This window comes from Cygnus olor, chromosome 14 (genome assembly GCF_009769625.2).
Source record: "Cygnus olor isolate bCygOlo1 chromosome 14, bCygOlo1.pri.v2, whole genome shotgun sequence".
NCBI classification, from domain to species: Eukaryota; Metazoa; Chordata; class Aves; order Anseriformes; family Anatidae; genus Cygnus; species Cygnus olor.
In genome coordinates this window covers 7,569,143-7,592,573 of record NC_049182.1, presented here as the reverse complement: position 1 = coordinate 7,592,573, position 23,431 = coordinate 7,569,143, and the positions used below count along the sequence as shown (strand labels likewise).

Genomic DNA, 23,431 nt, shown 5'->3' with positions numbered 1-23,431 from the left:
AAACCGCCAGGATTCATTCCTCTGTCTGGAGGAGATCCAGCCAGGTGTCTCACATTCATGCAGTCTGCTCAGCTCCACTGACTCGTGGAGAGAGCTAGCTCAAAATTTTGCAGAAGTACACACCCAGAGAAATCAGTGGGATTTAGAGCTTCACCGTGTCATTAAGGATTTGGAAACAGATTTAAGCAGCAACCCAGGATCAAGCTTTCAGCTTGTGACACATTCATCGTGACTGGAGTGCCTTTCAGTTAAACACCGACCCGCATCCATCAGGCAGCTTGCGAGCGCTCGGCGCAGGAACACCCTCTAATGTTCCTGACTTTAAGCTCCCCATCAGCAGCAGCTCTTGGTATGCCCAGGAGTATTCATCTGGGCAACACAGCACACTGAGTATGCAACCATCCCTCTTTACTTCTCACTATGCAAATCCATATAAATGATCATGCTTAAATTAAGAAAAAATAATAATAAGATCCACTCCTTGATAAATAATCTTACTACCAGTCAATCTGACATGTCCAAGCATCATTTTTATATATCACAGGTTTCTACTACTTGCATGAGAAACCAGACCAGCAAGCTACAGAAGGATTTTTGCCATTGACATGGCAATTCAGAGACTTTCCATCTAGGCAGGAGGTTAGCCATTGAAATGAGAATTTGAAATACAGAACGAGGCCTAAGCTAAGCACCATGACAATAACTGCTGTCTACCATGCAGCAGATTCTTTGTATTTTCTCCTATTTTTAATCACTAAAGTACTAAAGTACTTCACTACTCCAGGAAGCACATATGATTGATCAAACAGGGATTATTCCTGTCTCTTCTCTGGTTGCTAGTTATTTAAGCCAAGTTGTTTAAAAACTATTGCAAAATTGGCTTATGTAAGGAAAGGGTAAAAAGCAACCTGGCAAATGATACTGAAATTTGAAGTCAATTGAAATTTTGAAGCATCTTTAGCTCATCCAACAACAAAAATAGCATCATTACTGAAAAAAAGCTAATTCCGTATAAGAGGAACACACTGAAATATCTGAATTTGTGCTGCAGTTTAATGAATTGAAGACAACTCTGCAAAATAAACAGCAAAATTCCTCAGATAGGGAGGATTTAGATCACGATAAAGTTCCAAAGTAATACTATAAACTAAGGAGAAACTTTTTATGCCTCAGATTATATCAATGAATAGGCTCTTGAAGCAGTAAGACAGAGAAAAAAAGTGAAATGATCATTAAGAAGGAAATAAAATTGGGAGTTGCTGTAGTGACTGAGGATTGCTGCCAAATACAGTTGTTATACTAGTTTAAATATCAATGCAAGAGGAGCTTAAAAAAATCCAATCTAAACAAGTAACAACTTAGGTCATATGTTTTTCATTATTTCAGACTTCCCAACATCATTCCCTATTTCTGCGGTATTCCCCTTTGCCATTTTGATTTCTCACATCTATTCATATTGGTTTGGGATGTGGTGATGAGGCTACATGGGTTATTTCTTCTGGCCATTTGCAACTAAATTTTCTAGACTCAGGAATGGCAAAGTGAAAGCATTGCAAAGTGAAAGAATTTTCTTTTAAGAACTGAAGTGAGGAATGTTTCCACTTGAAATAGTTAGCCAGTAGTTAAAATATAATCCATGTTTTCGTTTGTTAAGAATGATACACAGAAAGAAAATATAACTATTGGTGTCAGGGAAGTTTTCTGGAAGTCAAAAACTGATGGATCCTAAAGAGTTAACATTCAAATTACACAAACGATGAGGAGTGCAATGTACTTACTGAAATTAAATGTACCTGCTCCTGGGTATAAATCCAGCACCAGCTATTCCAAGCCCCCTATATTAAATTTTATTCATGAAGTTCAAACCAAGATTACGCTGATAAAATGCCAGACTGCATCTGCACTCCCCGGCAACAATACCAACGATAATTCCTGTTGCTCCTTTGCTAAATTCAGTATCCTTATGTTTTATTACAGCCACACCAGACCCTTAACCTAGCCAAGTTTGTGCTGCCAGTTGGCATTACAATCCTTCCAAAAATAAACATACTTGCAGTTCTGCTATCTTGGCTCAAAAATGTCCATTTCTCTTCAGTTTATGATCAGCCTAGTCTCTAACACACTGCCAGCTGTTCTAAAAGGCCCCAAAGGCTACAGATCAGCACAGAATTGTCACAACTGGGGTGCTTTCCCCCTCCCTCTTTTAAAAGGCTCCCTTTCTGGAGATGTTTCTTCATTTTATGGGTTTAAACAGACTTGACTCGGATTGGAAAGCCATGTTCTGGGTCAGCCAGAAATTACAAAGCCAGTAGGAGTATCACCTGGTAAGTTCTTCTGGTCTGTATTGCACAGAAGACAGGGGTGCTTGGATTTAATAGACATATTGTCTTGCACCCAATATCTAGGTTTCTATCTAACCTCTCCAATGAAGATGGATGTTATGCTTTCAGGCCACTGTAGGTCAAATTAGGAGTGGTTAGGATCCCGATTTTGAAACAGTACTGCTGCAACCAGTGTGCGGTAGCCATCTAAGCCATGTTTCATGTCAAAACATCTGTATCTGCACAGCACTGAGGCAACTTTGGGTGGCAGGCAGTTCACAGCTTTACACACTGCTCATTAAACAAATACAGTCAGATGAGGGAGAGCACAGTGGTAGTGTTCCAGACGCACCAACATGTTAAATGAAACATTCATGTTAAATGAAACAAATAACCAAACAAGCAGGGTAGAAAAGGGAAGACCAGAAAAGCAGGCAAAAGCCATCATCAAATGCATAAGATGACTAAAATGAAAGGGAAGAACATCTGCTCCCTGCATGCCCCAAGAATAAGACAAAAATGACTAAGTTAATTTATACCAATGGAGATAGAAGTTCAATTAAAAAAAAAAAAAAAGAAAAAAGAAAAAGGAACAACAGTCTAGTCTACTTGCTTTGGCATTAGGTACAGACCTGGCAAAGATTTTCTAGCATGACTCTCAGTATTCTGCAAGGAGAGATTTTTTTTCCTCCCCACCCCCCCCCTTTTCTTTTTTTAAAAGTAAACTTAACTTTCCACAAACATTGACCCCTCAACCTGCATATAATAATAATAATAAAAATAATAATAATAATAATTAGATAGCTATTTATTTTGAACCAACTGCAGGCACTGGGTGTTCCTTAACATTTCAGCTGAAGATGTAAAAATATGCTTCTGTTTAGGAAATAAGTAAGGTGTGAAGACAAGACAGATTACCTGCTGCACTCTCCTCACAGCGTTCTCCGGATGGGAAACCCATTTAAGCCATCCACATCACTGAGGCCTTGTGCTAGCGGCTTGCTCTCAAGCACACAATGAAGCCTCTCTGTGCACACACGACGCTGCCCAGACGCTGCCCGCTCAGCCAGCTGCCTCTTCAGAGGTCCGCAGCCAGACGAGCAAGCACACAGCACACGAAGGATCTCTTTTTTCAGGTTTTATGGCACCAGTGTAAATTCCAAAATAACTTCCCCTTGCATTTTCTTCCTCCCAACACACCTAGGCCATTTCTGTCCTCACGTCCCAGTGCTTCTTACAAATGAGTAACTATACAAAATATTTTTGCCTGACACGACTTCATAAGTATGTTCAAATATAAAGAGGCATGGAGAAGCTAATACTTTGCTTACAAGCAGCAAGGGAGGACTTTCTGAATAAAGAAGGCATATGAGATCCTTGGCCAGATGCTTATCCAAACCTACTGCTGTTTGGCTTCAATCTTACACGAAACCCATTTAAAGGGGGCCTCCTTTGAAGCAGATATACATGAGCATAATTATCTGAGAACCATGAAGATGATGATTTGTTCATAAACTACACGGCAACAACAATTTTGCCATGAAAGGCTATGTAATAACAAATGCTAATAAAATCCAAGGAACCCAAGTGTGCTGAAACATTTGTCTGGGTTGTTGGATTGCTTTCTGGGCTTTTAATGACCCATATTGCCAAACACAGTTTCCTCCAAAACAGATTACAGAAGTGCAACATCACTTTAATTTGCAGCAGCAGGTAGGTAATATATGATAACATCATAATGCTTCAACTAACATATTTTACTTCTCTTATTTAATAAGAGAAAGAAAACATTAAGAATGCAAATATCCTAAGTAATTGCACCTCTTTTCCTTCCTCTGTAGCCAGTTCTTCACAACAGTGTCTAGCCCAGAAGAAGAAATCTCATAATGCATTTTGTTGCCATCGTTCTTCCCAGAAACAGATAATGGGTTTTTACATGGTTTCACAATTCAGTCTTAGCGATACCCTTAAGTACTGAAGCACATCTTTAAGGGAAATGATTCACTGATGGCACTCCTAGGGACTTGCGACCCAGCACTGAATAGAGGTTTTGTCACTGAAATGCAAGTTGTAAGGGAAATTACTTCTTGCTGTTGAGGGGGGGTGTGGGGGGGTGGACAGGACACAAAACAAAACCTTTCTCTCCCACAATAATATGATTTAAATGCTTTTTATCTTTGGGGGAGGCAGGAGGTGACAGGGTAATACAGAAGCTTTCAAACAGACTTCAGAATGGAAGAACGTTTTTCCTGAAATTCGTATTCTGACATTATGCCATGTCAGAAGTATATACAGGAAGTATATACTTCCTGTATACATTTACCTAACCCATGAATCAACTATCAGCCAAACTACACAAAATATTCAAGTTTGAATGGTATATATTATCTAATGCAGAAATACCTCAAAGGTCAAAAACCTCACAAAACGTACAGTTTAACAGAGAGACCAGAAGTGATTTGTATGAGATAAGCGCAGATTATAACTACAAATCACACAAGCTGTTGACTTTTCAGTTAAAGAAAATCCGAGCCATCACTACTCTTAGTCTTAATTAACTTAGAGCAAGCACAACTCTTAAACTATTTTTAATTAATTCTTTAATTATGCAATAATCCTTGACAAATCATCGCTATACATAAAGGAATGACCAATTTGCTAGACAATTCTGGCAGTGTTTAGAACTTTAACTTCCTTATCACTTTCTAAGCCTTTTCTTGAGCAACAAGGCAGCCTCAAGCAGTCCTTACCAGCCATGAAATACTTTGAGGGGGCCCTTAGTGGGAAGTTATTTGGAGTGAAGTCCCACATATATTAGCATTGTGAAGTTTCAGCAACTCCATACCTCACAGCAATTCAGAAGATCCTTTGACTCAGCAGCATGGTTCCTCCCCTAAACCCAAATGACATGGGACAGCCCCAGCTGTGTTCATTGCTTCAGCCCAAACAGGAGTCACAGACATAGCACCAACTTATCTCTATAATATTAGAATGCATTAATGAATATAGCAGTGCTCACGTTTGCTGACAATAACTGTACGAACTGTTGAACAGCAGTTTCATCTAATAAGTCTGTTTTCTCCACCTACGGACAGAAGATTTGCTAGTGTAACTCCCATTAATGTTAGTAGAGCTGGACTTACAAATCCCTGTCCAAGACGGAATATGGACGTTCTCACTGCTGTGCCTTTGGCCAAGGTTAAAGGAAAGCATTCACGGCATTTTAACTTCTGCCCATTTTGCTCAATCTCAGGAGCTTTAAAATGTAAACTTTAAAAATGATTAACTTTACCTTAAGAAAAAAAAATGCACCGTTTTGCTTTTTGTTTTGTTTTTAATCAACAAACATACCCATCCCAATAGGCCAATTATAAACAAATCCAAATAAGAAAATAATTCTTAATACCAGAGTATACAGATAAGACAAATAGAGCTTACAGGCTAAATTTTAGAGAAGATGCCTTTCGATTCCAAAGAGAACAAATATTCCACTATTTTCTGTGTTTACTCCCTACCAACTATAACGCAAACAATTAAGCTGGATTCTTCTATTAGGTAGATCATGCAACAAGAAATACCACTAAAACCTAAAGGAAAAAAAAAATAGAGAAAAAATAAAGTACTAAAAGATTCAGGTCACAGTCAAACAAAATCAGTGTAGGCAACTCTCAGACTGCAGTTTCAATTGGGGTCCAACTCACTAAAGTTCGCTGCAGCCTGGGTACCTAATTCCATAGTGCAGGTTATAGGCACTAACCTACATGAGGACAGTGGAGGCACAATCCCAATGCCCAGTTCATACTCAACAAAAATCGACTAATACAGAACACATCTAATGGAAACCTAAGGAATCCTTTCACTGAAAATATAAGCAAAGACATGTCGAGACTGAGGTGGGTATAGTGGTATCACTATCACCACATGGGGAAAAACATGCAAAGAAAGATGGAAACAGGGTACTGGTGGGACAGCAACCCCTATTTTCACTGCTACTACCTGCATTTCACAGAAAAGGGAATTTCCATTCTGTATGAAGCCTTGCCATTTTGAACTGACTTTTCAAACCAAACAAGAAGAAAAGGTCAACATTTCTATACAACAGAACTTTTTAAATGTTGGTTCAGAATTATTGACATCTCCCTAACAACATCAAAACAATCTAAAGCATAAATACAGTTCTGAATAATAAAACCAAAAGTTAAAAGGACATCAAGACAAAAGCACAACAAAAGGTTTAAATGTTTTCTTATCAAAAGAAGGGCTGAGTATGATGTACCCACAAAATGGATAGATGCCAACAAAGCTGCATTTTCAGAAGCTCCCACTTTTTTCTTCTCTATTTCCTTCCTTGCTCTGCTACGTGTCCATGGCTTGGCATTAGACTGTTTGCAATGCAGTGCCTGCTCGATATTTAAAAGCCAGCTCTCCTGTAACACCTCTAGAATTTTAAGCCTCTCCTTCTAGTTCTGCTGTTTCCTTACATAATACATCATTGCAATTAAGGATTACAAAGTATTTATTTTAATGTAGGACAAGAATATCAGACAGGAAGGAAACAAACCATCACCTCCCTCCCCATGCCATGTACATGATCTTCTTTCTAACATGACCGAAGTACAATAGTTTAACAGGCAATACAATTTCTTTCTATAGCTAATGCAGCTGGGAAGTAATGGAGAGGCTTTGGGGTTCTGCATCCCTTCATCCAGTCTGACAAGAAGCAAGGACATTTAAGTTGAATATATTCAAGATTCAATGGCTCTTAATAAGAGGTGATTATGTCAGTCAATTAAAAAAAGCAGTGTAAGACTGAGCAGGGTAGGATTTGTGTGAATGAAAGGAAGGGAGAATACATGAGACCACTGAGAAAGACAATGAAAAGCAATGCCATAACACACGGACAGCAGCTCGTAAGCAGGAAAAGCCACCAAAAACAATGATGCCAAGGGAGTTTCTGCCTTTCAGTTACTATCAATGACAACACCTTCAGCATGAATTGTGATCCACCAGCTCCAAAAATTGAAAACGAAGTTTCGAAAAAAGCTCACTCTTTTACTTAAGATGTGCCAAGATTAGCTGATGGAAATTCTCAGGTGCAATGAAAGTGCAAGAGAAACCCAATGGCTGTGCACTGCCAACTATCACAGAAGACAACATTTCAGACCTCTCCTGTAAAGCAGTGGTTTTGTTCCCCAAGAAAACCTTCCAATGGGTCTTATTAAGGATTTGAAATATGGTAAGGATTATTTCCCTTTTCTAGATACGTCTCACTTGAAGCTGGGGAAGAAACTGATCACAAAATCAGCTGCATGTGTTTCAGTACAGATGAGCTCTCACACTACATTTACGTTACTATTTTCTTCAAAGGGACATCACTGTTGTTTGACTTCTTACGTTCCGTCTGCGCCTCCGGTGGTTAATGAATCATTTACATGGTGAGATTTTCCGGAAAAGTTAAGTAAGAAATCTTCTGGGTAGAGGAAATAAGTTGTTACAATAACAAGCAATTTACTATCTGAATGCTACGCATACTGTATCATCTTATTTGTGTTTCACAGTTAATCTCACCGCTCACAAAAGTTTTATCGGATCGGAGGCATGTGCTGTATTCCCTTTTATAAAATTTTACAGTCCCGTGCTATTCTCAGGGCTTGTTTTATAGGCACAATTTGCTGCTTTAATCTCACCCAATTGTCATGTTCTAAATCACGGTGTATAAAAATGTCTTAAAAGGAGAGATGCGCTGAAGGGTAGTACTTAATTACACTTACTGCCTGATTTAAATGTTATCTGTGCTTTGCCAAGTGCCAGGCACAGAGTAACCCAGCAGTGCAAATCTGCATAAACTGATACAAGTCATTATTGGGCTTTTAATAGTAAGCCAGTTCTCCTGTGCAGCATTCTGATGAAGGTGTGTTCCTCCTCCTCCTCCCCCATTAGCTTGTGAGAAAATTAAGAGAGGTTGAGGAAGCTGCTAATTGGTAGGGGCTTTCCAGCCACTCTTCTCTTCCCTACTTATTTATTTTGATCTCCTTGCAGAAGCCTTTGTCAAGACAACTTCACTGGTCATCCTCATAAGTCTGATGTGTCCTAATGAAACTGAAAAGCAGAGAACACAGAGCACACAAAAAAATCCATCTGGTCGTTTCATATTCCTTTTGTAGTACTGCCATTCTGAAAGAGCTTCTCTTTATACCATCTAACAACCCCTTCTTCCCAATGCTCTCTCTCCCCCAACTCAAAAAAAAAAAAAAAAACACACAAAGAGAACCAAAGTTTTAAGCAATTAATCTTTTGGTTTTTGAATTCCTCCTCTCCCACTGAAGCAAGCACATCAAGGGACTGATTTGCTTCCACACTAACTATACAAGGCATGCAGTTAAAGCCTCTAGCTCAGAGAAGCAGAAATGCAGCTCATAACACAGCATATCCAAAAACTTTCTACTTCATGCTCCAACCCCTGTTCCAACGACAAGTCAGATGACCCAAGCCAGCACAGTCTTTGTTAAGGTCTATCACATTTAGTGAACCAGCAGAGGTACAAAAAGCTCTCCCAATAACCTACAAAGCATCTTTATTTCTTGTCCATACACGAAGTACAGATTCAATTCACTCTCTTCCCCCCCCCCCCCCCTTGGATGTGCTGTTCTCATGGTTAAGCCCTGAGAGAGTCTAGAAGGGGCCAAAACACACATTACCTCATGCCAAGCACCCAACAAGTAGATGTGAGAGAACATCAGTGAATCAGTCTCAGATACTCAGCAGCTTTCTATTAAAATGAAATTTCTAGCTTTGTTACACACAGTCTGAACAATGTCAGAGCAGTCCCATTTATGTACTACTGCTGCTTACCCATTTATGTAGCATGGTTCCAGTCATGAAACTTTATCATTTTCACATGCAAGATGAAAATTACAACCTTGTCCCTTACGGGTATATGAAATACATATGTGCTGCTGTTTTCAGTCACAGCTGTGCTTACACTGCCCTTATTTCAGCCTTTGCAAAAATAAGCATCTGTCTTGAACAGTCATCTGGCTAAATATTGGGGAGACAGGACATGATAGAATGATTGGACATTTTATCATCTGATTTTAAGCACCTTCTGATGCAGTGTGAAATGCTAACCCCCTTCAGCTTCCCAGGGAGATAAAGCGATGTGACGTCTCGCATGGCAGGAGCTGGACCCCTCAGAAGAACCTGACTAGAGCAGAGGAACAAGGTGGCTCAGCAGACTGGTGCCGCAGCAGCTTTTCCAGCTCAAGGTCAGTGTGATCCGGCCCAGACACTGGTAGGATGACTTCTAACAGCTCCCAAAGCCCAGCCTGTGGATCCCTGGCAATATAACTTTCTTTGGGAAGAACAAGAATGAGACCATGAGGGAGCAAAAAAAGCTAAGGCGCTGGGAAAATGCCATTCCCAAGAATCTCATTTGCTCATTTTCTTCTAAAAGGAAGAGCAATATTTTCCAGACTACTGGTCTCTGAAGCCATGGGAGGAAGTTCAGAGCTGTCTCAGGGGATCCTATCACACCTCAGCAGTGATTTTAATTAAAATTTTGATGACAAAAGTGCACAGTCCTCTACAAGTAATTTAGAGAGTTAAAGATGATGCCTAACTCCAGAGTGTCTGAAACCCACTGGATTATAAAACTGTAGGCTTAAACATAATGAGTTGCTGGCTTCAGTTTGTTTCATGACTATGAAATATTCCTTCGTGTAAAGGCTCATTACAGTGGCCACAAACTAAATGTCTGTGAAGACAAAATCAACCTCGTCACATCCAGAAGCAGCCACTCCTTGAGGAAGAAACATTTTAGAGGAATCGTGCAGCAAAGCCTTCACTTTTCCACTGCAGTCACATCACCCTCCTAGCAGACTGACTCCTCTGATGGGTATTAGCACACTTCTCTTTGCTACACACATACCAAGTTCATCAACTCTGGGCCTTCTTCTCAACTCCAATGAACTCAGCTTTTTCCCCCCCTCCTAAAGTAAGGATGTTACAGGATTAATTACTTAGCAAGGTCTTTAGAAAATGATCTGCCTTTGAAACATCTACAAAAGCTCAAGTGAAATTCCAGAGATAAACAAACACGAACTCCCTTTTAATTAAGCAGTGTGCCTCTCTGTAGGGGGTGACGGAGTGAGCAGATGCAGGGGGGATTGCCAATTAAGATACAACTTCTTTGATAGGAAGGGTGCAGCCATACACAGGAGGAAAAAGGAGAGGAACTTGCCATACAAGTCATTATTTTAATAGGCTGCTCAGAAAGATTATGCATTCTCCACGTCTGATGCTGCCAAAAAAAAGTATTACTGATCCAAAATACTGAAAAGCCATCAAAACATCTTCTAAGCTGCTTGTACAACATTAGTGCTAATGCTGCCTGCACTCCTTGCTTATCCTGTTTGAGAGAGCTGTAATGCAGGGAGCTAATTCTCAGGGTTAATTAGACAAAGAAACAGCTAACTTGGACTTCTTTTCTTATTATTGATTATTATTCAGTAAAGACTAGGCATTCTTAGCAAAAACTTCTTGAAAGGAATGTACAGTATTTCTTGCATAACTCAGCTTAAAAGTAATAACTAAAAGCCATGTGCACAGCTAAATAACGCTGGGAAATTCTGTGTATTAGGATGCACTCAGAGTGAACCTGAGGATGACCAGCTACCTTCTGCATAACTTCCACTGCTCTGACATCCCAATATTTTCTTTGTGTTGACCTTTATTTTCTGTGACCCTAATGGTGATGGTTTCATGCTCCCAGCTTCATTAAAGAGCCACATATTAACTTTCTGTTCTCTTTTTGTTTGGTTTTAATGGAAACACAAATCAGTTTTTTCATGGTTTGTTCCATATGTGCCTTTGTGGGGGGAAGAAAGGCAGGAAACTGAGAAATGGTTTATTTGATGGGCAGCCTGCTTGGGAATCTTGATTTTGCCTCCTTGTACAGTACATGTTGACCACAGAGAACAGAGGATTATGCTTGGCAGAATTCAGACATGGAAACACAGAAAGCAGCAGCTGCTTTATCCAAACCTTCTTCCCCTGAAGATGACGGCTCTGTCATCCATTTGTATCAAAACACAAAAGCAGATGGGATTTTACCATCTCTTCTCAAAATAAATGAATGCAACAGAAAATGACCCCTTGTCTCTGTGAACAGAAGACAAGTTCAGTTCTTACCACGAATGCGATAACCAGAAATGTATTTCTGCCTTGGAAAGGCTGCGCAGGCTGCAGAGGTAAGCTGGTACACAGAACCTACTCCCTTCAGGTTACCCCCAGCTTGCAAGTCAAAACCAGCAGCATTATTAAATTTCACAGTTGTACACAGCAAAAACACTTCTGGCCCTTGTGCTTGGGTATAAGAGCCTGTAAAGGTGAGCCACGTATTCTCAAAGCACTGCACCTGTGAACTTTTTTTTATATATTAAAAAAAAAATTCAGTTTGAGGATGGAAAGTGGGAAAGTTACCAATTTGCTGGTTAGAAGATACATTGACGAACATGTTATCGTGAACCAGCAAAGCCTTCCAGGGGCACAGCCCTACTGAGGGCCATCGTGTCCCTTAATTTTCACATAAACTACACCTTATTACCCTCTCTAAAGCACTCTGCTAGATATAGTCCTCCTCCTCATTTCTAGTCCCAATTGATTCATAGCCAAAGTACATATTTTTATTCTTGTTCCAGTACTTCGCTTTACCTAATTTACTTCTTATCCTCCTTTGTGCTTGCCGCCAGTATGTTTTTAATAAGCAATGCGGATTCTTTTCAGCTTTCCCTTTCCTTTATACATCTCCTGTGAGAGCACCCTTCAAGGGCTTTCATCAGCTTTTCTCCAGCCCTTGCCCAGTTTGGATTCATCCTTCTCAAGAAGCAGTCACTAAATTCCAGTGGAGGCACCACCTGTGGTATTTCCACAGTCTTCAGTAGAAAAGCCTCACCTGGTGTGTTATCTGCCTCTGACCTTCCACAGCTTCACTTCAGGCAGAGTTGATAGACCAGATGATACTTGTTTTACCCCCCTGTTGCTTTTAACTGCAGAGCTCCCAGCTTACAGGACAAATCCTTACAAGCCCTTCAGTGCATGACCTTGCACCCTGCCTTGTATTACCAACGAGAGGTCACTTTTTCCAAGCACAGCAGAATTTGGCTTCAAAATTTGCTTCAACTCCATAAACCACTGTCATTACAGATCAAGGAAACTTCGGAACAAAAATATATCTGCCTATGTATATCTTTCTTTTCTCCTCCTTTTCACTGGTAAAACCCCCCAACCCCTATCTTCAGGGCAGAAAAAACAGAAAATAAGCAGAAATTACTATTAAAAACATCATGCCTTCCCATACTCTGGGGCAAGTGCTCTGCTTTTCTCTTCCACAGCGACTGGCAGTCCCTGACCCCAGTGCACTCAGCAGCTCTTTGGGAAGACTCCAACCCACAATCAATATTGAACATCCATCTTTCTGCTGCTCCTCTCAAATCATGCTGTCTGTATGGAGTGCAGAGGATCAAATACCACGCTGAAAGCTTCCCCCACCTCTCTTGTACATTTTCTACGTGCGTTGCAAGTGCACAGCACTTTTCAAATACCCTGAACAGGAACAGCTTCACACTATTACCAGACTTGGCTAGCAATCAGAATCAAAATAAAATGCCTGAAAAAGTAAAGGAATTCAAGATATTTGATTTATGAATAAAAAGGTGAAGAAGGAACCTACTCACAAGTAATTAATTCCTGCACATGGAAAGTACATCTACAGGGCTGCCTCATCTAACTGACTTCCAGTGTCTGGCAATCAAAGCCAGATCCATGACGGCTCAAGAAGGAAATAAGATGCATTTTTTCAGAGACGAAAGTGCTTCCACCTTCACTTTCCTTGGGTAGATCTTCCACCACTTGAATCCATTATCCCTATCCATTATCACTAATGAGTCCTGGAAATTTTTCAGAAAGAAAAAGAAGAGAAGGAAGGTGGAGGGAAACAGTGTTTTCAAAGATGCAAGAGTCGAGCAAAGGAAAGAGGTGGAGAATCAATGTAATTTAGGCAGCTAATTTATTTAAGTCAGGAACCTCAGCTCCTCACATAACTCACAGGAGAGAATCAGGTGCTAATTCAGAGCTTTGAATCACCCGTTGGAGGCTCCATGTGGCCTCACATCTCCCAAATTACACACCTGTACTTGGAGGTGACTACAGCTCTTTGTCACCTAGTTTTCCACTTAATACTGCAGGGACTTGGACGCCTAATACTCCTTTTAATTTGGCTTCACAACTGAGTGATGGCATTAATGCAGAAATCAAAATGACAATGTAGGAACTATCAATTTCTCCTTTAAAATTTGTGACTGTAGCAACAAGTCTCAAGAGTCTCAGGAGTTCTTTTTTGTTTGTTTTGAAGCAGGAAATACTGTACTGAAGTACCTGATACTGTGAATATCTACAAGAAATTTAGATAGAGACATGTGTATGCCATAACCATGGATGAAGCAAACTTCATGAGAACAGGTTGAGTGCAAACAACCCAGAAGTTGTTTTAAACATAATAATGATTCAAATCACATTGATGACAGTGTTTCGTGCAGTCTCAATCCCTTGTTTCTGTCCTTAATACATTTATCCTTTGAAATAACACTTATTATTGTACAACTTCAAGAGCAAGCACCAAAACCTTACCTCCTCCCTCTTAAAAAAAGAAAAAAAAAGTCTCTTAAAACATCGCAGTACTTGGAGGGAAAACAACAACAAAGCATGGAAGTGACTAAACTTGCACATCTCTCTCACTGGGCTTTATCTGGCACAGAGTATTGTCAGAACAGAAAATGCAGGCTGGTCTCACATTATCTATAATAAGATAGACAGTCTTTCATTTTAACAAGGTACCGCTGCCAATATCAGCCCTGCTGTGTAAAAAGCTGAGGCAATGATTTTGTTATATATACAAGTGCAATGAAACCCAGTGAGAGCGGATGTGATCGAAGGCACCTTCCAGCAGCTGGCACACACACATACTCATGCAACACCTTTGTGAAGCTGGAGAAGCAGCTTCCATCCCACACATCCCACACCAGGGCAGCCACCAAGGTCCCAGCCCAGCCCTGCCAACAGTGGGGCTATGCAGCCTGAGACCAGTAAGCACAGGCACTGCGTTCAGCTCTGCACAGCTATATTTAAGCAGGAAATCAAACTGCTTCAAAACCAACAAGATTTCAGTGTCTTTTCACATGTTAAATGTTTAAAATTTCTCCTTCTACTATCGCAAGATGGATGCAGAGAGCACAGACAGTCTCTCCATACAAAGACACCAACATTCTCTCTTGGGCATGCATCGGAGCCAGGTGTTCCCCAGCAGATGGGGCATGTTAAGGGGGGAGAGTCCTGCACCCCACAAGGTGCTTGCTGCCATTGGGCAGGAGAGGTCTGTACCCACAAGATGGCTGCCCATGTCCTGCTTCGTCCTGCCTCTCCCTGCTCATCCCATGGAGTTGGACGGTTCCCCTCACCCCTAGGGATGCCGCATGGGACAGCAGCTCCTGTGAGGACATGAAGGGGCACAGAGGCAGCTTGCAGCTGCCAGCCCTTCAGCCCAGGTCGGCCACTCACCTGCCTGCAGCACCTGCACCTCGGTCAGCTCATCGGGGTGGCATTAACCTCGTCCTCCTCCTCCATCCAGGCCTGCTTGGGCGTGCTGGGGTCTCTCCCCGCCATGCTGCTGAGGTCTGGCCTCAAGGGCTCCCACCACAAGGATGGGAAATGCTTCCAGGAAGCACCAAAGACACAGGCAGCAGGAATGGGGCAGCTCTGCAGGGACACCTCGCAGCTCCACTCCTTCCCGTCCTGTCCCGTCTCATCCTCCAGGCAATGTGAGGAAACCACGCTGCCAGCAGCACTTATATCACAGAGGTCACAAAGGGCCCCGTGACCCGTTGCTGCACACCCACTGCCTGGACAGAGCCCGCATCACGACAGGTCACAAAGGGCCCCGTGACCCGCTGCCACCTGCCTCGCCCCTCAGACCCCTCCCGCCACCCCATCCCCTCATGGCTTCCCACCAGCCTGGCTCTGAGGGCCTTCCTGCCAGCCTGGCCCCTCGTAGCCTCCAGCCTCCCCAGCCCCTCCAGTCCTCCCACCACCCACGCCCTCACAGCTTCCCAGTGCCCCAGCATTCTGAAGCGCCCATCAGCAGCCCCTTGTCACAGGGCCACCAAGCGGCAGCTGGGAAGGGACCTGCGGGGGTGGGTCACCAAACTTGTGGTGACAACATCTGAGTGCCCAGACCCATACACCTCTGTGTCTGTATTTCCAGGGCATAAGGAACTGGATGGATGGTCAACAGAAACTGTGATGCCCAGGTGGAGACCAGTGATGAGCGTTGTGCCTGAGGGGTCTGTACTGGGACAGCTATTATTTAACATCTCTGTCGGTGACATGGGCAGTGGGATTGTCTGCCCTCTTGCTGAGGGTGCACTCAACACCAAGCTGAGTGGTGCAGTCGACATGCCGGAGGGAAGGGATGCCATCCAGAGGGCCCTGGGCAGGCCTGAGAGGTGGGCCCATGTGAACCTCATGGAGTTCACCAACGCCAAGCGCAAGGTCCTGCACCTGGACCAGGGCAATCCCAAACATGAATCCAGGCTGAATCCACTGTCCCTGGGGATGTTTAAGGAAAGGTTGGACGTAGTGGTTAAGGACATGGTTTAGTGGGTGATATTGCTGGTAGGGGGGTGGTTGGACCAGATGATTTTGGAGGTCTTTTCCAGCCTTACTGATTCTATGAACATTCCTGGCACCTATCCCTCTCCCAGGTCACTGCAGCACCAGCAAGGCTCCAGAACGATGAACAAGTTTCTAACCCATTGGGACAAGCAACCCTACAAACTCTAAATAGGATCTCTTGACTTTCAGGTTCTGGAAGACACAATGAGCAAATCATCCAAGCTGTTTGAGCTGCACCACCAGCAAGCTGGCTGAGCGAGCAGTGAACAGAGCCACCACTCAGCTTTGCGGGGACAGCACAAGGACAGCGATGTGGACAGTGTGCATTTGGAAACTCCAACCCTGTCACCTGGAGCAGCATATAAGAACATGTGGAATTGCTGTCACATTCGTAGCCCTGCCTTCTTAGGACCAAGTAACTGAAACTGCAGAAATATTTATTTCAGCTACCACTGCACCAAGATGGTTTATGACTGAGAACACAGCTGTTCCACGAAAGACAAAAGCTGTTTCACTTCTTACTGCAGGTGTGCAATTGAGGCATAAAAAATCCCAGAAATAATAATTCCATCGTTCTTCCTTCATTTAGGTGGAATTATCAACTAATTTTATGTGCAAATTGTCTGTTGACTGGATGTTTCAATTTTATCACGATATTTTGAGGCTATTACACAACCGTCTTAAAAAATCTGCTTACTCCACAACCAGATAACCTAGCTCTCATCATTAAGACAACAGTATGTATTTTCCCAACAAATGCTGCTTTTTCACGCAGGATCACCATCATGGACCAGAAAGAAAAATTCTTGATTGGATAAAATTTGGAGACCATGCTGATTTGCATCTGATGGGCTTGTAACCTCTGGACAAGACTTTCCCCACTCTTTGGTGAATGAAATGACAGTTAGTGAGTAAATGCTTTCTGCTGCTACAGCAGGGAGGTTTGATAGCTCTATTAGCCTGGGCATGTAAGATCAGAAGAAACAAGTAACCACGATGACTTGTTACTTCAGTAGAGACTAACAGCACAAAACAAAAGGAAAGATTTGGGAATGTCAACAGGTTCCTTCCAAGGTGGGTATTTACGAGGACTGTAGCTTTCTCCCACTGCTTTTCATTACAGACTCCATATATATACTTCATATTCTCCCACAGAGAACACAGATAAGCTTCTAACATAAAATTTTCCATAAAACAGAGTTACTATACAAGGCTAGTGACAAATGCTGGCATCAGAAGCCTGCCTGGCATTTTGTTAGAGTTTTGTAGAGGAATGAACAAAGAAGTAGAGAGTAAAGTAAAAGTCCCTTCTCCCAAATTACAGGTTCCAGAAATAAAACTTGAAATACTCATTAAAGTTTCTTTGTGAAGAAAGTAGATAGCCCTATAGCTTACTACTTCTATATACAGGAATGGCTTAAAACTGTAATACAATAACCAGTTTCAGTCAACATTAGTTCAAGTGTTTGATTTTTGCTCACAATAAATACTTTAAGCTTATTAGCATTGATAAAGTCTCATCTGGTCTTGTACACCTCAGGGCACTGCTTTGAAAATTTCCATGTTAAACTTAGCAGTGCCATGGAGTGTAACACAGTAACACGATGGTGACGTATTTTCATGATACCTGATTCTGGGACCCCACAACTCTGAACAAAGCTGTAAAGCTGCAGTGCAGAGTGGGGGAAAAAAAAAATACCCACAAAATGTTATAGAAAACATACCTCACTTCTTTCATTGGCTTCCTATAGCTAAGCATTTCATTAAAAAAGCCAAATGTTCAAAACCACAGTCCACCGAGATCGTGACCCCCATGCACAAGTCTATTAGACTTCCCCGAAGGAGTTAATAAGCATATGAATAAGGTGACGTGGCATGCATGGATATGCATGGAGATGAGGCAGTACACGTGGATTTTCCCAAATCCTCCAGCAAGGGCCAAACAGTCTTAAGCACCAAAACTAAAAAAAAATTAACAAAAGAAAAAAAAACACTGCAGAAAAAACTAGGCTACAATGGGATAGATAGAAAAAAAAGAACACAATGAGGGTCAACAAATGGCAATAAAGGGATTTTTTTTTTTTTTTAATTATTTTTAAATCACTTGTCATGATGATGGGGGGGTTATTCACATCTTATCTCAGCATCTGTGCCCAGACCTACACTACACCATATATCCATTACTGGTCTTAGAAGGGGGAGGGAGGTAATGAAGTGCCAAATGACACTGACAAAACAGAACAATTAAGAGTAGGCACAATTATAACTGCTATGAAAACTGCAGAAGAGTCTCAAAACATTCTGATTGGACAGCAATATAACAGAGTAAATTAAATGTTAATAAATGCAAAAGTATCACTGAAAAAATGAGAATGACTGTCCACATAGACTGATGGGCTGTGAATTAGCTGTTTTAATTCAGAAGAGAGATGCAGTCATTGCAGACAGTTTTCTGGAAACATCAGCCCAGCAGCAACCAAAAAACTGTCATCAGGCAATTTACGCTCCTGTAGCCCAAAAGGTGCAGGACCAAGCTGGGTGAAAAGCCACGTTCAAGAAGATCAGAAGCTACAAGCATGGGTTCAAGCAGTTCTGAAGTTTCACATTAGCAGAGGAAAATGCAAGAACCAAAATAAAAACAAAAAGTCTTTCTGTCCCTGTAAGAACAGTATCATGTAGTCTGAGAAGCACATGGAGAACAAGCGGCTTTGCATCATTAATTATAAAATAACTTTTTCCCACCTTAAGGCCAACACTTTTTTTTTTTTTTTATCCTGAGGTAAGCAATGGATAAGGATGGAGGCAGTCACTTGAGGCAGCTGCTGTCATACCATCAGCAGCACATTCATCTTTTGCACCCGGCTTTGGAAGCAACATTTCCACTGCCACCATAGCTTTCCACACCATGTTCATGAGTAATTACCAACTGCTGAAGATGTGAGGTTTGGGGAAAACGTCTCTGACATCTTTCAGCTGATGAATCTCTCCGATTTCTCGCAATGTGTTTTCTTCCCTATGAAGGAACCAAGATACAGTAGAATGACGAAAGTCCTGACTTACTGCACATTCTGATGCTGAGAACACTCCTCCTGTACAGAAACTATGAATTCACTAAATCACGTAAGAAACATTTCTGCTATTTACAAATCTTCCATGCTGCCTCACTTTTCAAAAGATTTGACTGAACAAATACACTTCTGCAGTAGCCAATTAAAAGGGGACACTGCCAAGGTTTTTAGAGCCATCCTGAGATGGTCTCCACCTCATTTTTAAACCAGTTTTCATCTAAGTCAGACAGCTTCACTATTCAAGACAGAACAGAGACCACTAGCAATACACACTCATGCACTAAAACTGTTCATGAAGTGCCTTTTCGATACCAAAATAATAGACTCTGCCGATGTAAAGATAGACCCAAACACTGCAGAGTAACACGCACATACTAGTTTCAGGATATTATGCATTTTGGCTTTAGAAATATAATGAAATATACTGGGGGTGAGACCAGGTAAAAATGTCATGCAGCTCCCACCAACACAACGAAGAGAAAGGCAAAGTGAGAAAGGCGAGGGAGCTGACTCACAGGATCTCTGCTCATCTCTCAAACACACCCTGCTTTTCCCTAGGCTGTATTTTTGTCTATACGTTGCCCACAAATACCAGCTCAGCCCCACAGACACTACCTTATGATTCTCTTTGGTTATAAAAAAGGATTATCTTCCTCAAACTCCAATTCAGATCCCTTTTTTGCCACTGCAGTAAACCCCCCACTCCATCGAGAGCTGCCGGAGACACACACACGTCTCTGCTGCAGCCTGGAGGTGCTGCTGAGCTCACGTACCCCAGGTACCATCCAAATATAACATCCAAACATAATGACACAGCGGGCAGCCGACTGCAGCTGCCTGTATGCTCCTGAGCGAAGATGGAGGTAGAAAATACTCCCTGTTGCCAACGTCTTGACTGATGACCATACCAGTAAGTTGGGGCTTGCTGGACTGTGCTACCTGAACTGCAACTGCACCAGTGGATTCCAGGGCTAGCAGACACCAGGCTCCAGACGTGGTGAAATACGAAGCTGCATTAAGGATATCACAGGCACCAAGTGAGCTGAGGGAATAAAAGGAGTCAGGAGAAACACAGCTCACACAGAGCACAACCCAGGCCAGCCTGGGGAGAGGCAGGAGCTCTGAACTCCTAAGCATGCACAAAAGGGAAACATTTGGCTCTTCAGAGCACAAGGGCGCATTACCACTCTTCGCACCATGCGACCTTTCTAAAAAAAGCCACACCAAACGTCATCTACAAAAACATAAAATATTAGTGGGACAAGCTTAACCAACCCACAGTCACCACAGAGAAGACCATGCCAGGGTTAGGTGAAAGAGAAGGTCACGGGGTGGTGACACAGCACGGAGCCCTCCCCAGTGCTGGGGCACGCTGGCTGTACACCACGAGCACCCTGCCTCCATCCTTACCCCAGCCAGGGCACATGAACCTTTCTTAACAGAGCAGCTAAAATTAAGAGCAATGATGAATTTTAACTGCCCTATTTTGCTACTTCTGACTCAAACAACCATAACATCCTCCATGGCAGTAATAAGATTGTTAAATAAGATACCTAAAATCATTCAGCTCTGACTTTTAGTTTTCACACAGGTCCTTCAGGCAACACCTGTAAATGGAAAACACCATTTCAGAAATTAACGTGTAGGTGCTTTTTGTCTAAAACAGTATATAAATACCCAGATTTCAGGATTAACAGCATTAACACTGGCCTGCGTAGGATCCGCGCAGTAACTCTCCCAAGGAGCCACCAGCTTGGGCAGAGGAATGTAGACGCGCCCATTGCTCAGCAGCTGAAGAGCTCTGCTGCTGGAGTCAGACAGAAGGAAGGGGAACAAACAGCACTGGGACAAAGAATATCTAACAGATTTGTTTTTCACACAACTCAGCCAATACATCAAGTCTTTTATTCACACCTCCAGAAGTCATCATCTGTTGGTAATTACAGCATGGCTGACTCCGCTCCCAGTGTTTTCCTTGACACCAGTGACAGGAGGATTGGCCTCTTCCCTATTAGCTAAACTCAAACCTACAACTTGCTTCTGAATATCTCATTCACAGTGAATATTTCCTCTTCAGTATATTTTATGCTCCACCAGAAATAAAAATCAATCTATCAAAGCACTGCAGTTTCATCATGATCCCCCAAACAACAAACAAACAAAAGAAACCACAAATTAAATAAAAAAAAAAATAACATTTCAGTACATGCAAGGCAAGCCTTTTGGAGCACCCTCTGTTAACCGGGAACTGATAGAAGTGGATTTCGCAGTGCCTATTCTAGAACAGTAAATAATCTTGTGTTTATTTATTTAACACAAAATGCTTGGGCAAGCTCTGCAAACAAAACTGCAAAATAATTCAGCTGTTCAGGACCAACTTGTAAGCAGAAGACTAAGCTCTACTCTGTAAGGGCTATGATTCTTCTCTGGTCTTATTGAAACAATAAAAAAAGCAGTCAGGTTAAACAAGGTATTGTTGCTCTAAAGTTCATTTTGTATTCACATTTTGAACAGTCATGTACACTGAAAAGTTAAATTTTAAAGTTGGAATAACTGTAAATTTGATAAAATAAAAGAGGTGAAATTCAGGGTTAATGTTTTACTTGAGTGTGACAGCAAAAACAGTGAATTTTTTCCTCCTTTGGAAAGACAACATAAGGTAGAAAATCCATTTACATCCCATTTATGTCCATAAAATAAGTCGCAAGAGGAGCATAGCTACGCATGCTGACACTCCAAAAGAGTGCGTATGTTCTGCATCAAGAATTTTGTGAATAAAATAAATAAGAGACAGATTTACAGGTTATTTTCTAAATCACGGAATGCCTCTCCAGCCCCACTCCATAGCTATGCGTCTCGTACATACAAGGACAGTCAGCACAGACCAAGCTTCAGCCAACACACCTCAGCTCTTCCTATCTTGAACACAGGCTAAAAGTCAGAACAAAACGTGGGGGTCGTTGCAACACACAGTTTTAAAAGGCTTCAAAAAGTTACTGGAGCAAGTCAAACTGCATAAGATTGTTCTGTGAGAACTCAGGCTAGCAGCAGTCCAATAGCTCAAAACAGCTCTCCTTTAATTAGCTATTTGCCATGTATAAGAGAGGTTGGAGGAAGTGCCCAGTGCTGCATTCTCATTTGCGCTTTGCTGTGATCCGTACAGCAGCAATTCAGTCTTGAGTGAAGCAGAGCTCATTATCCAGCAGAGATGAACTCTCCTCAGGAGAGAGCTCCTTCTCCTGCTGTTAACAGCATCCGCTCAGCTCCATCACCCCCACTGCCTGCTCCGTGCAGGGCACGGCTGGTGCCTGAAGGCGATACAGGTGCTTTGTATGCTGCGAAGGACCTGGCAGACCCAGGCGAGAAGCAGGGATACAGACTGGTTTATAACCTCACAATAGAGCAAGCTGTATCTAGTAGGAATGGGAGCGTAGAAGATGGGAGAGCCTCCTCTGATGTGCAGGCACTTCCCAGGCTCTTTTTGCCAAGTCGCACGCTCCACGTTTGCCACTTGGGCACATTTCCCTGTCTAAGCTTCCTCAGGGCTACCTAAAAGAGAGTTAAGACCCTTACCATCATCCTCCGCAGCCTCTCGAGTCAAGCTTTAAAAGGACTCTTCCATTGATTTAGCAAGCATCCACCACAGAGACCAGTCAGGCCTTTGGACGCGCAGGCAGTGTTGTGAGCCCTGCTCCACGTGAACAGCCCCGCGCTCCCAGGCGAGCGGTTTGACCAGCTGCACTCACAGACCTCAGCCAGCAGCACCTCGGCGATGCGGGCGATGCAGAGCAGCAGATGCAGGACCCAGCCCTGGAGTAGGCCAAGCAACCGCCGGGTCAGCAGGGGACGGGGAGCAAGCCGCGACCACAAAGCAGTGCCGCGTTCAACCCACCTCCAGGAACCTCCCGGTGCTTCGCTCCTCCTCATGATTATCGTCTTACTGTTATCCAGCAGCGTTTTAACAACTGTTTTCTTATCACACCAGACTGACATCTCTGACAAAAAACAAATGTCTGATTCTCCTGTATTTCTGCAGAGTACGCTGCAAGCGAGCAAATCTCTACAGAGCCACGTTATCTGCTTGCCTAAGCACAGATTTCACTCTTTAACCTAGTATTTTCTCACCTTCAAACAAAACCGACAACACACACACACCCCACACACCTCAGTGACAATCTTTTGCTCAGACTTTCCCCCCACCATAGCAGGGCAGGCCTCCAGCTAGCAGCACAACTGGCGGAGCACCATGGAAGTTAGTGGAGCTGCGGCGATTTATGACTCTTAAAGATCTGGCCTGGAGGTGAGTCATGTGGATCA

At 42.5% G+C, this 23,431-nt stretch overlaps 1 protein-coding gene across 2 annotated transcripts in view; it reads right to left on the bottom strand.

Annotated features, from left to right (window-relative positions):
- Positions 1-15,004, bottom strand: part of SGCD (sarcoglycan delta) — a 333,594-nt gene extending 318,590 nt beyond the window's left edge. For both annotated transcript variants that reach the window (XM_040573134.1, XM_040573139.1), the window contains exon 1: positions 14,934-15,004. The gene's annotated coding sequence lies outside the window, so the exon portion shown is untranslated. The remainder of the gene's footprint in view (positions 1-14,933) is intronic.
- Positions 15,005-23,431: the final 8,427 nt, after the last annotated feature.